Consider the following 15606-nt stretch of genomic DNA (forward strand, 5'->3'; position numbering starts at 1 on the left):
AAGCACGGGAATGGCCAAACTATGGGCCTTATTCTAGTTCAATCTTTCTGACAAAATCCTTCTTAGATGGACAAAACCATGTGCACTGCAGGGGGGCAGATGTACAACGTGCAGAGAGAATTAGATTTGGGTGAGTTATTTTGTTTCTGTGCAGGGTAAATACTGGCTGCTTTATTATTACACTGCAATATAGATCTCACTTTGAAGTAAAACCCCACCCAAATCTAATTCTCTCTGCACAGGTAACATCTGCCCCACCTGCAGTGCACATGGTTTTGTCCATCTAAGAAGAATTTTGTCAGAAAGAGTGAACTAGAATAAGGCCCAATGGCCCTCATGCCTTGCCACAGTTTTGCTATTAGGGAATGCTAAAACCAGGGGCGGATTGGGATTTAAAACCAGCCCGGGAAATTTCTCGGAGCAGCCCTTATGAGGGCGGGTTCTCATGAGGGGGCGTGGTCAGGGAATACCCCCCCTTCATATATCCTGAATCATCATTTTACTAAAGTATGCAATATTTTTTCCCACCTTGTATTTGTCACAGTACTTCCTTTTTTCTATTTAATACTATATATTTCTAAACTAAATCTACATACTGTAACTGTTCTTCTTTCTAATCTAACACTTAAAAGTGTGTATACTGTAGCTAGAGTTAGGCTGTGGGACTGTGTGTATGGGTAGTGTTAGGCTGCGGGAGTGTGTGTGTGTGTGGGTAGTGTTAGGGTAGTGTTAGGCTGCGGGAGTGTGTGTATGGGTAGTGTTAGGCTGCGGGAGTGTGTGTGTATGGGTAGAGTTAGGCTGCGGGTAGTGTGTGTGTATGGGTAGTGTTGGGCTGCGGGAGTGTGTGTGTGTGTGTGTGTGTGGGTAGTGTTAGGCTTCGGGAGTGTGTGTGTGTGTGTGTGGGTAGTGTTAGGCTGCGGGAGTGTGTGTATGGGTAGTGTTAGGCTGCGTGAGTGTGTGTGTGGGTAGTGTAAGGCTGCGGGAGTGTGTGTGTGGGTAGAGTTAGGCTGCGGAAGTGTGTGTATGGGTAGAGTTAGGCTTCGGGAGTGTGTGTGTGTGGGTAGTGTTAGGCTGTGGGAGTGTGTGTATGTGGGTAGTGTTATGCTGCGGGAATGAGTGTATGGGTAGTGTTAGGCTGCGGGAGTGTGTGTGTGTGGGTAGTGTTAGGCTGCGGGAGTGTGTGTAAGCAGGGCCGGCGCCACCACTAGGCAAACCTAGGCATTTGCCTAGGGCGCCGGCCACTGGAGGGCGGAAAATGCCGCCCGGGTACCTGTCCTACCGGCGCTGTCTATTTCAATCTGGCGGCGGAGGCAGCGGGGGTCCCTGCAGTCTATTAAAAATCACGAGCGCTATCCGCCGGGCTATGCGGAAGCGCTTCTAGTGTGAAAACTCTGGCAGCACGGCGCACGCTGATCTCAGCCAATCAGCGTGCTGCCAGAGTTTTCACACTAGAAGCGCTTCCGCATAGCCCGGCGGATAGCGCTCGTGATTTTTAATAGACTGCAGGGACCCCCGCTGCCTCCGCCGCCAGATTGAAATAGACAGCGCCGGTAGGACAGGTACCACCCCACACCTCACACACCCCCCCAACCCCCCCCCCCCCCCCGGCACCGAGGCGCCCCCAGCCCGACTCGCCTGGGGCGCTCCGGTGCCTTGCACCGGCCCTGTGTGTAAGGTTAGTGTTAGGCTGCGGGAGTGTGTGTATGGGTAGAGTTAGGCTGCGGGGAGTGTGTGTGTGTATGGGTAGAGTTAGGCTGCGGGTAGTGTGTGGGTAGTGTTAGGCTGTGGGAGTGTGTGTATGTGGGTAGTGTTATGCTGCGGGAGTGTGTGTGTGGGTAGTGTTAGGCTGCGGGAGTGTGTGTATGGGTAGTGTTAGGCTGCAGGAGTGTGTGTATGGGTAGAGTTAGGCTGAAGGAGTTTTAGTATGGTCAGGGATAGGTTGCAGGGGGAGGTACAGTATGGTTAAAGATAGGCTGTGGGGTGGTATATGGTTTGGGTTAGGCTGCCAGGAGGGACGGCTTCTGATAACCCTGATGGTTTGAGCAGATTTTGTGTAGAGTAGTGTAGTAACCTGGCTTAAATTATAACATGTGGCATGGAGTTCCCTCCGTCGCTGACCCAATGTACTTCCAGGACCTTTCAACAGCTGCGCTAGTCCGTCCCATAGCCCCCTTTAAGCACTTCCTTCAACCTGGGAACAGTACGGCAAACACAGACACAGCGGTGGAAGCCAAGGAAGCACAGAGACAAAGCACAGTGGAAAAAGTGAGCTAGGCATTGTTCAGCAACACACAAACACACTTCATATGCACACCCTCCCCCCCCCCCCCACACACATACTATATGTATGCACACACCCCCACACTCACATACTGTATATGCACACATCCCCCCAAACACATACTGTATATGCCAGGGACATATAAGCAGCATTATGGGCCCATGGGCAAAGCAATGCAGTGGGGCCCCACCTACAAAAACTCTTACATTAGGCATTAGTGCGAGTGCAGGTTTGGATCTTGTATCGATCGAATGGATGATAGCGGCAAGCAGTGGGTTGACGAGGAGAGGCAGCAGGTGATGCCAGGAGCATAACTAGAACTTTCAGGGCCCCATAGCAAAATCTAGGCAGAAGAGTTAATGGAGTGAAAGAAAAAGAGAGGGTGTCAGAGAGAGAGAGAGAGAGGTCCAGGATCAGGTAGAGAGAGGGGGGGAGTGTAAGAGAGGGGAAAGGGGGAAGAGGGACACTAGGGGCAAAGAGAGAGCTATAGGGAAATGTCAGATGGAGGGGGGTGAGAGAAAGGGATCTGGGGGAAGAGAGCAGGGGAGAGATAAAGAGATGATGGAGAGGGAGCTATATAAAGAGAAAAGAGATCGAGTGGGGGAATGAAAAAGAGAGAGGGAAAGAAGAGAGAGGAGTGAGAGAGGGGTTGAAGAGGGGAGAGAGAGGTGGAGGAGATGGAGGGTGGGGGCGAGTAGTGGTGAGGTGACTGGTGTTTGGTGACAAGTGGTGATAAGGGTGGGAAGAGGAATGGGGGAGGAGAGGATGCAGTTCTCACCTGCACTGGCGAGTCACACATTCATCGGTGCCTGCAGCCGCTGGGTCTCCTGCTCCTACCGCCATAGTGACTAGTCTCCTCTTCAGTGCTGGCAGTCGCTGGTTCTCATGCTGCTCCCATGGCCGCAGTGAAAGGTCTTCCCTTGAGCACCGGCAGCCACTGGGCCTTCTGCTGCTCCCAGCATGAGGAAAGAGGTGGGGAGAAGAAAGAGTGAATAGGGGCAAAAAAAAGAGATAAAGAGAGAGGTGAGAATGAGGAGGCATGAGTGAGGGTTGAGAGAAAGAGAGGGGGCATGACGAAGAGAGAGCAGAGGAGAGAGAAAGAGAATAGAGGGGGGCAAGGGGAGAGAAATATAGAGTAGTAGGGAGACAGCAGGGGAGAGACTGTGACAGAGACAAGGGGTGGGGTAGAGAGAGAGCATGGGTGAGATACAAAGGGAAGAGAAAAATGAGGACAGGGAGAGGGCAACAAAGAGGAGGGGTGGGAGAAAAAGAGGGGGAGATGGGGGGTGATAAGAGGAGAGGGGTGGAAAAGAGGGGGTGAAAGGGGAGAGAGTGAGGGGGTAGGAGAGAGGGGGTGAGGTGATGGGAGAATAGAGGAGGGTGGAGGAGAGTGGTCCCCCCTCCCTCGGTCAGTGGCAGCTCCATGTCTCGTCTTTATTCCCCGGTGCCTTCTAGCAGGCAGTGGCAACTCCGTTTACCTCCTTCCCCTGCGGGAACTCTGTCCACCCACCCCGTGCATGTCCTGTCCATGCACTCTGCGCCAGCAGCTCAGTGTCTCTGCTCTGCTTGCCCTGTCCCCGTACTCTGCTCGAGCAGCTCTTTGACTCCCCTGTCCCTGGGTAGCACGTGCTTTGGTGTCCCCTGAATCCGCCACTGAGCACTGCAGCTGTCACAGTTTAAGCTGTGCTCTGCGGGCAGCTATGAGTAGGTTATTTGGTGCACACAGTGACGCGGATCGTAAACAGAGATCCGATCTGCAGCGTGGGAACGGGGGGCTTTCTGGTGAAATGGCTTGGGGCCCCTGGGCAAGTGCCCATTTAGCCCATGTGTAAAGATGGCCCTGGTATATGCACCACCCAAACACACACATACCATATATCCACATACATATACTATACATGCACACACCACACACACATACTGTATATGCACACAACCCCCCCCCCCACACACACACACACACACACACACAACATACTGTATATGCACACAACCCCCCCCCCCACACACACACACACATACTGTATATGCACACAACCCCCCCACAGACACACACATACTGTATATGCACCATTCACACACACACACACACACACACACACACACACACATATTGTATATGCACACATCCCCCCACACAATACTGTATATGCACACATCCCCCCCCACACATACTGTATATGCAACCCACACACACATACCATATATCCACACCCACATACTATATATACACATGCCACACACATACTATATATGCACACAACCGCCCCCCCCCCAAACACACACACATACTGTTTATGCACACATCCCCCCACAATACTGTATATGCACACATCCCCCCCCCCACACATACTGTATATGCAACCCCCAAACACACACATACCATATATCCACACCCACATACTATATATACACATGCCACACACATACTGTATATGCACATAACCGCCCCCCCCCCCCCACAAACACACACACACACACATACTGTTTATGCACACATTCCCCCCCCCCCACAATACTGTATATGAGCACAACACCCCCCCCCCACACACACACTGTATATGACACCCCCCCCCCGCACACACACACTGTATATGCACACATCCCCCCCCCCCACACACACACACACACATCCTGTATATGCATCCCCCATACATACACACATACCTGCCCTTGTACTGCGCTGCGGAGTATATGTGTGCACAATATAACTCACTGGTCTGTGGCCTCCAATCTGCTCACCCCGTCAGCCATCTCAGCTCATCAGGTCCCTGTGTCACGCACTGATCCTGTCACCTGTTCAGCCGCCTCAGCCCTGCTTTCCTGACCGCAGATCCGCACACCCCCCTCAGCTGCCCGCTGGGAGTCTTTTCTTCTCCGGCTGGCAGGCTGCTGTAGTGCTGCTCCTGGTTTGCAGCACCAAGAATTGCCTATGAGCTGCAGCCGCGGAACAGCAGCCCTGCCTGCCAGCCGGCCGTGGAACGCTACGCAGCACCGGCTCCTCCATCACCACTGCCATCCTGACAGGAAGGAAGGCGGAAGCACACAAAGAGCCGCGGGCCTGGGATAGGCAGCGACACCTGCTGGTGGAGGGAGACATAAAGCAGTGACGATAACAATAACTTGTTATCGTCCTCAGCAGCGGCCATAATTCTGTAGACTCACTTGAACTGCCATCGGATCGGCCCGCCATGGGTCTATTGGGACGGGCCCACCGGGAAAAGTCCCGCAGTCCCGGTGGGCCAATCCGCCCCTGGCTAAAACTATGGCAAGGTATGCTGGGATGTGTAGTTTCACAACACCTGGAGGGACGCAGTTTGGCCATGCCTGCTAAAGGGCTGCGTTTGTGAGATGCTGATCTCAGGAGATTCCAGAGGTGAGGCACAGATGTCTGGGATGCACGCTGTTGTGAATCATGTCAGCTCAGCATCGCCCCAGCAAAAGACTGCAGCACTGAGTAGCTGGCTGCAGGGGCCATGATTAGCCGTTGCAACGTAAATTTCGCCATTGAGTCTCCGGACCGTTTTGGGCATGATTCAGACACGATCGCTAATGTGAGAAGGTGCGAATCACTGAGTTTTCTGGCATGGGGCGGGGCCAAGTGATGTCAGCCTTGCCCCCGCCCACCTGACGTGTTGCATCTCTGGGCTTCTCCCGGAGAGGTGAAATTGAAAGTCGGCTAGTATGATATAGACAGTGGCGCAACTATAGCTCCGCAGCCCCCGCGGTGGCGGGGAGGCGCTGAGAAAGTGTGGGCGCCGGGGGGTATGCGGAGCTATTGTTACCCGCTGCCATCTCTGCCAGTACCTGGCCTGTGCATCTGTCTGCAGTCACGGTCCCGTCTCTCCCGGCTCCTGCTGCTATAATGAAAAGTGACACTTAGAAAATGGCTGCCCCCATACTGCAGACAGTTTTTGCGGATGCTAGAGGAGGGGACCATTTCACTTTTCATTATAGCAGCAGGAGCCGGGAGAGACGGGACTGTGACCGCAGAGAGATGCACAGGCCAGGTACTGGCATAATGGGGGGGGGGGGGGTTTCCTGCTGTGAGTACACTGTGCCATTATGGGCGGCATTAGCATTTGAATTATGGGGGGGGGGGGGGCTAATTTGCAATAGTTACGCCACTGAATATAGTTTTCAGTTTGAACATACCTCACCTAAATCTAAATCACTCTGCCCATGTTACATCTGTCCCATCTGCAGTGCATCATGGTTTTGCCCATTTCTGCACAATTTTGATTTGCTAACATATCTGAATAAGGCCCTCTGTGTTGAGCAGGAGGGTTTTGCATAAATATATGCTATATATACATATATATATATATATATATATATGATAGATAGGTATTACATGAGATAAGCTGTGTATTCTAGTTCTCTGCAAAGGGTACCTAATGTTGAGTTATATAATGGTGCAATGAGCTGTGTACTGCTACTGAATGTATAACAGGCTTCTCGTAAGTTGTTTTCATGTCCTTTTATGCTCCTGATTCATGTAAGAACAAAAGAGCGTTTGCATTTCTGAGACATTCTCTGTAGCTGTCCCAATGCACTGATCGCACAGTCACCAGCTGATCACCCGTCCTGCTCGTGCTTCCTGCAAATGAGCCGAGAGCTTAATCAGGAAGGTGATTTGGTTTTAGAAGTGTTTTTTCAAATCACATAATCCTCTTTGTGTTTCGTCTAGTGAGACCTGTGATTGCCAATGGGGGTTGTAACTTATAATATGCCTGGGAGTTATCCCCAGGAAACTTTCCGATCAGTCACCTGCTGTGGACCTTAGTTGCATCTTTTATTACTCTATTTATATTTTAGCGGTCCCGTTATTGTCCTTTGTATTACCCGTCAGTCCCACAATCAACACGTGGCTCTTCATTTCTGTATTGAAGCTGGAGGCCTGAGAATAAAACAAAGGCTTTCAGAGCCCTGTATGAGAATGTATAGGGAACAGACCAAGGCAATGGCCCTGCTGGCTATAAGCTGGCAGCCTGTTTACAAAGGGAGTGGTACAAAGTAGTTTAACATCATTGCACCTACAGAGGACATTGCAGCAGTCAGCCGCTGACACATGCGGGCGAAGAACATCTATCACACTACCAAAGGGGAAAATAGTATTCCCATAGATTCAGTACCGACACTGGCATCCCAACTGCCTTCAAAACACCAGCGCTGGAACTCTGAAGCAGTCGGGATGCTGAAGGCTGAATACCGACAGAACCCGAAAATGTGACGCGGGGACTGGGTGCAACCGGGAATGGGGGTTAGGCATTAGTGAGGGGTTATGCTGCGGGGAGGGGAAGGTAAAGGTGCGTACACACGGATAGATTTGGCAAAAGATCTGGGCGTTCCTGACCGATTGGAATGACCAATCGCTCAAATCGTTCCGTGTGTATGAACAATATATCGGACGATGCGCATACCCGATGGTCGTTGGTAGAGGTCGCTGATCTTTCCTGCATGCAGAATGATCAGCGACCAATCGTTAGCGATGTGTACCAATCTTTTCATGTGTATGCACGATGAACGATTTGGTAAGGCAATTGACTGGTTCCCTCTCCCTCCACCATCGTTAAAGACCAATCATTCATGTGTAATCGTTTGCTCAATCGTTCATCATTTGTCATCAAATTGTTTGTGCAGGAGGTTCAGAGGAAATCATTAACTAGATTGTATCATTGGCCAAATCTATCCATGTGTACGCACCTTTAGAGTTAGGCCGCCGGTAGTGGGGTGGGGGTTGGGTTTAGGCGCTTACAAGGGGGCTAAGGTTAGACTGCGTGGGGGGTTAGGGTCAGGCTGCTAGAAAGGAGGGTTAGGGTTCAGTTTATATACTTGCCTGACCCTGTCGGGATTCCCTGCATCGGGCAAAGCGTCCGTATTCTGATTGTCTTGTAGTGCCTCGAAGGAGGAAGATTCTCTTTCGTAAAATACACTATGTAATGTCAAACCACTTATATTAATATTCAAAAATATTTAGGAAAAGTAGTTTTAGGAATTTTCTGAAATTAAAGATGTTTGATGTATCCTTTGTTCCTGACATTTCTGTATGCAACACTATAAAAACAAAACTACAGGAAACCACTTTAAACCTGTTATGGCTGATTACATAAATCAATGCACTCAGCTAAATTCTCCTGCGCACACACGCCAGAAACATCCATATTCTGGGATTAACCAGCCTTCAGATTTGAAGGAAACCACAGTGAGGCCTGCTTTTCTGTTGTCACTGGTTCCTGGCGAGTATATAGTCAATGAGTTCATTGATGTCACTGGTTCCTAGTGACTGGATAGGCTGCAGTCTCAGTGATGTCACTGGTTCCTAGAGACTAGATAGGCTGCAGTCTCAGTGATGTCACCAATTCCCAGTGATTAGGTAGGCTACCTTCTAAATGATGTCAATGGTTTTTGTGATTGGATAGGCTGCAGTTTCAGTGATGTCACTGGTGGTTCCTAGAGACTAGATAGGCTGCAGTCTCAGTGATGTCACCAATTCCCAGTGATTAGGTAGGCTACCTTCTAAATGATGTCAATGGTTTTTGTGACTGGATAGGCTCATACATGCAAACTAGCTACATTCTAAATAATGTCACTAGTTCCTAATGAATGGAAAGACTGCTTTCTCCATGGTGTCACTAGTCCCAAGTGATTGGACACAATCTCTGTGATGTCACTGGTTTCTAGTGATTGGATTAGCTGCATTCTCAGTACAATGTTATTGGTTCCTAGAGTATGGATAGACTGCACTGTCAGTGATGTCACTAGTTCCAAGGGATGATACTAGTTGTGTTGGACATACTGCATGTTCATTGCGGTCCTGGGTTTCTAGTAAATAGATAGGGATGCATTCTCAGTGAAATCACTGGTTTTGGTGAATTGATTGGCTACATTTCACTGAATGTTGGTTAAGTCTACTATTGGGAGTAGATTTACTTTGATTTCTCTAACGGTATGAAAAAATGCACTTTCATATCGGTTAATGAATCTAGGTAGTATCTGTTTGGTTAAGCTGGCCATATACTGGTCTGATTTTGACCGATTTCATCTGATTTCATGGGGACGATAATTTGGATGAAACAGGGCAAATCAAATGTGTATAATCTCCTAACTGAGGGGCAGTCAATTGCACTAAGAATATATGACCTGGAGCCTTGGCAGGAATCTCAATTGATATATAACAGGCCAAAGAACCTTTCTATATATCGAATGCGATCCTGCTGCCCTGGAAGCTACTGGGCGGTTCAAAAGGGTTCGGCTGTGACTTCTCCCCTCAGCAAATTTGCAGTAGAGTATGGGGACCGTTCAGCCTTGCACTGGCAACGTGATGTAGAGGACATGAGACCTGTTCCCCTGGTGGCCATTGTGGTGTACTGCAGGAGCCAATTTATTAAAAACTGATATTTTATCCTCAAAATCGCACTATTTAATGTGGTTCTCCTTTATCAGAAAGCAGCATGAATGGAGATAAAGGGGTTAATCGGGCCAGTGAGCACCAAGTGAGTCAGTGGGAGCATTCGATTATTTTGGGGCATTGTTTAAAACTAGGAAATGGTGAGGTGCTTTTCTATTGAGCTCTTTATTCAACAAGAACTTTGCCAACAAAGGGGAACTGCTGGATTCATAATGTGCCCTCCGTCGCCGAAAGGCCCAGGGTCTCAGACACATAACAGATCTAACACAGGCTTCACAAATCCCCAGCGGGCCTCATTTATTACATGGCAAACAGCCGAGAATGCGGTTTGGAAGCCCACAGCACCTCAATTACCCAGGTGACATGTCAACAAAATGGAACAATTCTATTTAATTAAAGTTATGGCTGTGAAGTGACAGGAGAGGGGGGGGGGGGTTGATGGTTTTACCTATTCACAAGGTGTGTCTCCTCAAGTCAACTTCTAGTTTACAGAATCACTTTATTTGATCATAGATTACAAATGATGAGTGGGTCACGTAGGTCTCTAGTGCAAACCCAATGCATTTTATGGGGCACATCCAGTGCATTTCTTAAGGGACAGCCACTGTCCAGAAGATGGGTGCACTTCGAATTAGAGCACTTCTGTATGACAGATACCTGATTAAATGTAAGTGTCAAACACGCAACCTACAGATGTAGTGCCGCTCATTCAGCCAGCAGCTGGCGATAGAATCACCAGCCGCCAGCCTCCGCCACCTCCCCGTCGGTCACCAAAAATGACAGTTATGAGTGGTGTCTAAGGAGGTACAGAAACTTGTATCTTCTAATGGCTGGAACAGTTCCGTGCTGACAGCGTGACAGCGTGATACTCAGCTGGTAACTCATACACATTGTTTTTACAAATAGCATGTACACAGGTGCGAGCATTTGATTTTTTGTGTATGCACATCCAATCCAGAATCAGATTTTGGCCATATTGTTCTTTTCGTGGAATCGGGCGCTTCAGGGCGGGATATGGGCAATGACAATGCAGTTGCCTGTAAACACCCTCAGTTGTGGGTGTGTTGTTTATCAAAACTCCATGCGGTACTGAGACATATGTATGGTGCAGCTAATATGGCACTAGTACAACAGCCAGCATGTCATTACTAGGTGGCTTCCCAGTTCCAGAGACCCAAGCCCCCTCATTAGCCCTGTGGACTCTCCAGTGGTGTAACTATGGTGTGGCAGCCCCAGCTGTGGCTTGGGGGAGCCAGAAGTTTCGGGCACACTGAAAAAATACCTGCTGTCCTGTATGAATACGCAGTTTGCTGTCAGTCAGTATTAGTGGGCGGTGGTGGCTGTGTACTGTAGCTGCGTACTGTAGGTGACAGACCACCCCACCTCCCCAGTCTCCTCTCCTCCTCTGCACCTGGGGGCGGCCGGTGTCATTACCCGCACACACTTTCCACTAGTATCCCCGGTGGGTCCTTGGAAGCTGAGGTTGGTTACAGAAGGCTACAGTATGTCAGCGGACGGGATGTCCTCCCTGCCTGTTGCGCCGCATGGGTGCACGTCACTCCTGGGGAGCTGCAGCACTACACAGTGGCCCAGGTAACCAGTCTGCACCATTGTCATGTTTTATTAAAGAATGGGGGGGAGCTAAATTTACAGTTACACCACTTGGACTCTCTCAATAGCATGTGGTCACTACAGCCACTTTTCCCTGCAGCTCAGAATCAGCCGGGTACAGTTCATTGGGGGGTTCCGTGCCGAGTATTGGCAGATAGGTATGCTCGATATTAATTAACACCAGGAGCCTTTAATATCCTAGGTATGTGCTCACATATAAACCAAAAGTGTCAAAGAAATGACACAAACCATTCATCCATTGTGGTAAAAAATAACTATCAAAATTTGGTTGCATAAAATAACTGTCAACTGTTTTTAATAACAACAAAAAACCTTTGATCTAGAACTGCACAAAAATATGTGATTTGTAAATAAGGAATTCTTTTCTACAGCAGCTCTGTGACATTACAACGTAGTGTTTGCATAATGCGTGGTGTACATATTGTCGAACCTTCTCTCTTATGTTTCACTGTGAACACTCGGCTATTATAGGACACAAAAGGTGCGAAACGTATGACTCACCGCTGTCAGGAAAGAAGAATGTGTTTTGTAAAGGGATGTTGTATTTTAAGATCCCCTGTGAAGTTCTCGGGTACTGAGATGTTGTAAGGATCTGGGATTTGGTCCGCTCTGCGCCCTTTTCTTCGTTTTTCTCTCGCTCGCCGTATATTCCCCCGGGGATCTGTCTTTGTCTGGGGATGTGTTCCAGGGAAAGACGCTCCTGCGGCTTCAGTGCTGAGAGTGATGATTAATGGGGGGAGAGCTCGCATGGAGATCGGAGGATGAAATAACACCGATAATAGTCTGACAGGCTTGCACTCTGTCTCTGCGTGCTGTGTTGATAATATGTTGTCTTCGGGTTTATCTCTTGTGTTTCTTGTCCCCTATGAGTCCAAATCTATCGAGATGTCCCCTTCGCTTTTTAAGGTTGTGTTGCGGGGAGAGAACATCAGTTTAAAAGCTTTGATAGCAAATGTCCTTTTGGGAAAACAATATCTGCTTTTGTATTAACCGTATATTCTCCACGGGGCCGACCTGTCGCTTAAATTAGTTCTATAGAGCGACTCTAGACACTGAATGTGCCGCACTTTGAAGCCGATGGTCTTCAGATAACGTGGCCATTTCGCATCTGGCAGCACCTCAGAGTTGTAACTCTGGGAGGCAATGGAGTCATCTGCCGCCGGACTCCTGCTCCCAAGGGGGCACCTCTCCTCCCATGCAAGTTAGAATCAGTTAATTCAAATTCATCAATATTGCTTCTATGGCGGAGTCCCCCTCCTAGCAGGAGCATAGATGTTACACTCTCTTTATTTTAAACATAAGATCTATAACATACACACATGCATACATATATTTTATAATGTGGTGTATGTGTGTGGGGGGGGGGGCACTAATATTTATCTTGCCTCCAGGCAACTGGGAGGAACTTACGCCACTGCGAGCACCTGTTAGCTGCTATGATACAGGCTCCTGCAGGAAGCTCCTGACAAGTTTGATCTTCAAATTAAGATGAGGCCTTCGGGATGGAACAGGGTAAACAGTTTGTGCAAACAGCCAGAAAGGCAGGCAGCTTCCATCTACTTAGATCCAGTGTTTGCTTTGCTGTAAGTCTCAGCCGAGCTGGTGTCACATCTGGCTCCCTGTGTTTATACCTGGGGGCCGCGTTACCTGTCATTTCCAAGTCAAACAATACTTTTCTACTATTTCATTTGTACTGGTCCCTGGTAAAGTGCTTTATTTGTTGAAAGGGTTGTCGGGTGTGGAAATGATGAACCCCTAAAAAACATAACGTTAATAGCGATGAGTGCGTAACGCCTTCCGGTGTGCCCTTATAAGGGTTGCTGGTACAGGTTGCAGCGTAGTTTTGACGTAATTCACTCTTCAACAAGTTTTTAATATCCCAATGTATGTTCTGTATGGCTACTTTGGGTGGATAAAATAATGGCACGTATGTGTCTGAGATATGGTAGGGGCTATAAAAGTGCACAAATATATGTAGTCTAGGTTGTGTCCCCTGGACAATGACATATGCGCCTGAAAATGTGCATTATTGAAACATGAGTGAAGTCACTGCTAAGTCCTGCCCACCAGACCACCTCTATCAAAGTATGGTTTATCATTCTAGTGAAGGAACGTCACATCCATGAAACATGAGCTAAGTCACTGCTAGGTCCTGCCCACCAGACCACCTCTATCAAAGTATGGTTTATCATTCTAGTGAAGGAACGTCACATCCATGAAACATGAGCTAAGCCACTGCTAGGTCCTGCCCACCAGGCCACCTCTTATATCAAATTAATTCTAGTGAAGGAACGTCCGATCCATGAAACATGAGCTAAGCCACTGCTAGGTCCTGCCCACTGGACCACCTCTTATATCAAAGTAATTCTAGTGAAGGAACGTCAGATCCATGAAACATGAGCTAAGTCACTGCTAGGTCCTGCCCACCAGACCACCTCTTATATCAAAGTAATTCTAGTGAAGGAACGTCCGATCCATGAAACATGAGCTAAGCCACTGCTAGGTCCTGCCCACCAGGCCACCTCTTATATCAAAGTAATTCTAGTGAAGGAACAGCAGATCCATGAAACATGAGCTAAGCCACTGCTAGGTCCTGCCCACCAGACCACCTCTTATATCAAAGTAATTCTAGTGAAGGAACGTCCGATCCATGAAACATGAGCTAAGTCACTGCTAGGTCCTGCCCACCGGACCACCTTTTATAACAAAGTAATTCTAGTGAAGGAACGTCCGATCCATGAAACATGAGCTAAGCCACTGCTAGGTCCTGCCCACCGGACCACCTCTTATATCAAAGTAATTCTAGTGAAGGAACGTCACATCCATGAAACATGAGCTAAGCCACTGCTAGGTCCTGCCCACTGGACCACCTCTTATATCAAAGTAATTCTAGTGAAGGAACTTCAGATCCATGAAACATGAGCTAAGTCACTGCTAGGTCCTGCCCACCGGACCACCTTTTATATCAAAGTAATTCTAGTGAAGGAACGTCCGATCCATGAAACATGAGCTAAGCCACTGCTAGGTCCTGCCCACCGGACCACCTCTTATATCAAAGTAATTCTAGTGAAGGAACTTCAGATCCATGAAACATGAGCTAAGTCACTGCTAGGTCCTGCCCACCAGACCACCTCTTATATCAAAGTAATTCTAGTGAAGGAACTTCAGATCCATGAAACATGAGCTAAGTCACTGCTAGGTCCTGCCCACTGGACCACCTCTTATATCAAAGTAATTCTAGTGAAGGAACGTCAGATCCATGGGACATGTCCTCACGACCTATTAAACCTCATTTAACGATCTTGCTCTGCAAAATGGAACCTCAGTTCTCCAAAAATCTCCAAAATTGCACTAATAAAATGTAATGGGTGCTAATAACACTTAGTTCCCTACTAATAGGAACCTAGAAACAAGAATACCACAACAGTAGTGAAATCAGCACCCTGGAGTTCGATATCTAATAATAATAAAATCCTTTTGGAGATCATAACATATCCAGATATCTATTATACTAAAATATTTAAAAATACATGCAGTCGTTACTTGAGGCTGGAGTGATTCTTTTATGTATTAAACAGTTGTTTGTAATCACAGATTTTTTGACCCGAATGTCAACACTGTCGATATGGACACAGTTTAAAGTGCACCGCATCCCCTCTCATCACTCGCTGCGCTCACCATGCTTCGGGCACGGTGCCCCGCTACGCTTGGCATGCTATTTTATTCTTCCACTACGCCCTAGTGGATGGTAGGGCAAGAAATACCGCCTGTCGGCACATGTCGGCTCAAAAAACAGTGAAAAACACCATGTCGACCTTTTGACTGATGACCTTGCCCATGTCGACCTAATGCTTGTGTCGACCTAATGACCCGTCGACCTACACCGATGTCGACATTGACCCATGTCGACCTTGCTGTCTGTCGACCTGGTGGTGTCGACCCAATGCTTGTTGACCTAGTTGCTTTAGACCTAATGACCGTATCCCCAACTAACTACCAAGTATACTTGTAGGTTCTTCTACATATCATTTGTAAATCCCTATTTGCACAAGGGAAAAGTGAATTGTGAATTGTTCTGTATGAAATAACAGTTTTTTTATGAAACAAAGACTTTTTAAATAAACACGATTTTATGGACTTCCTATTTGCTTACGTGGCTCAGAAATCTGGACCACATTTTGAAGCTTGGTATAGAGAAATGTTGATCCCTTCCTATTTCTGAGCACGGTCGCTGTACCATACTTGCACTCAGTATAAGTTTTTTCAGTAAGTCGCCAGTCCA

General features: G+C 48.1%; 1 protein-coding gene across 1 annotated transcript in view; it reads left to right on the forward strand.

The window, feature by feature from the left end:
- The window catches only part of JPH3 (junctophilin 3), a 112171-nt gene that overhangs the window by 41656 nt on the left and 54909 nt on the right, over positions 1-15606 (forward strand). The window lies entirely within an intron of this gene.

This window comes from Crinia signifera, chromosome 11 (assembly GCF_055691185.1).
Source record: "Crinia signifera chromosome 11, ASM5569118v1, whole genome shotgun sequence".
Classification (NCBI taxonomy): Eukaryota; Metazoa; Chordata; class Amphibia; order Anura; family Myobatrachidae; genus Crinia; species Crinia signifera.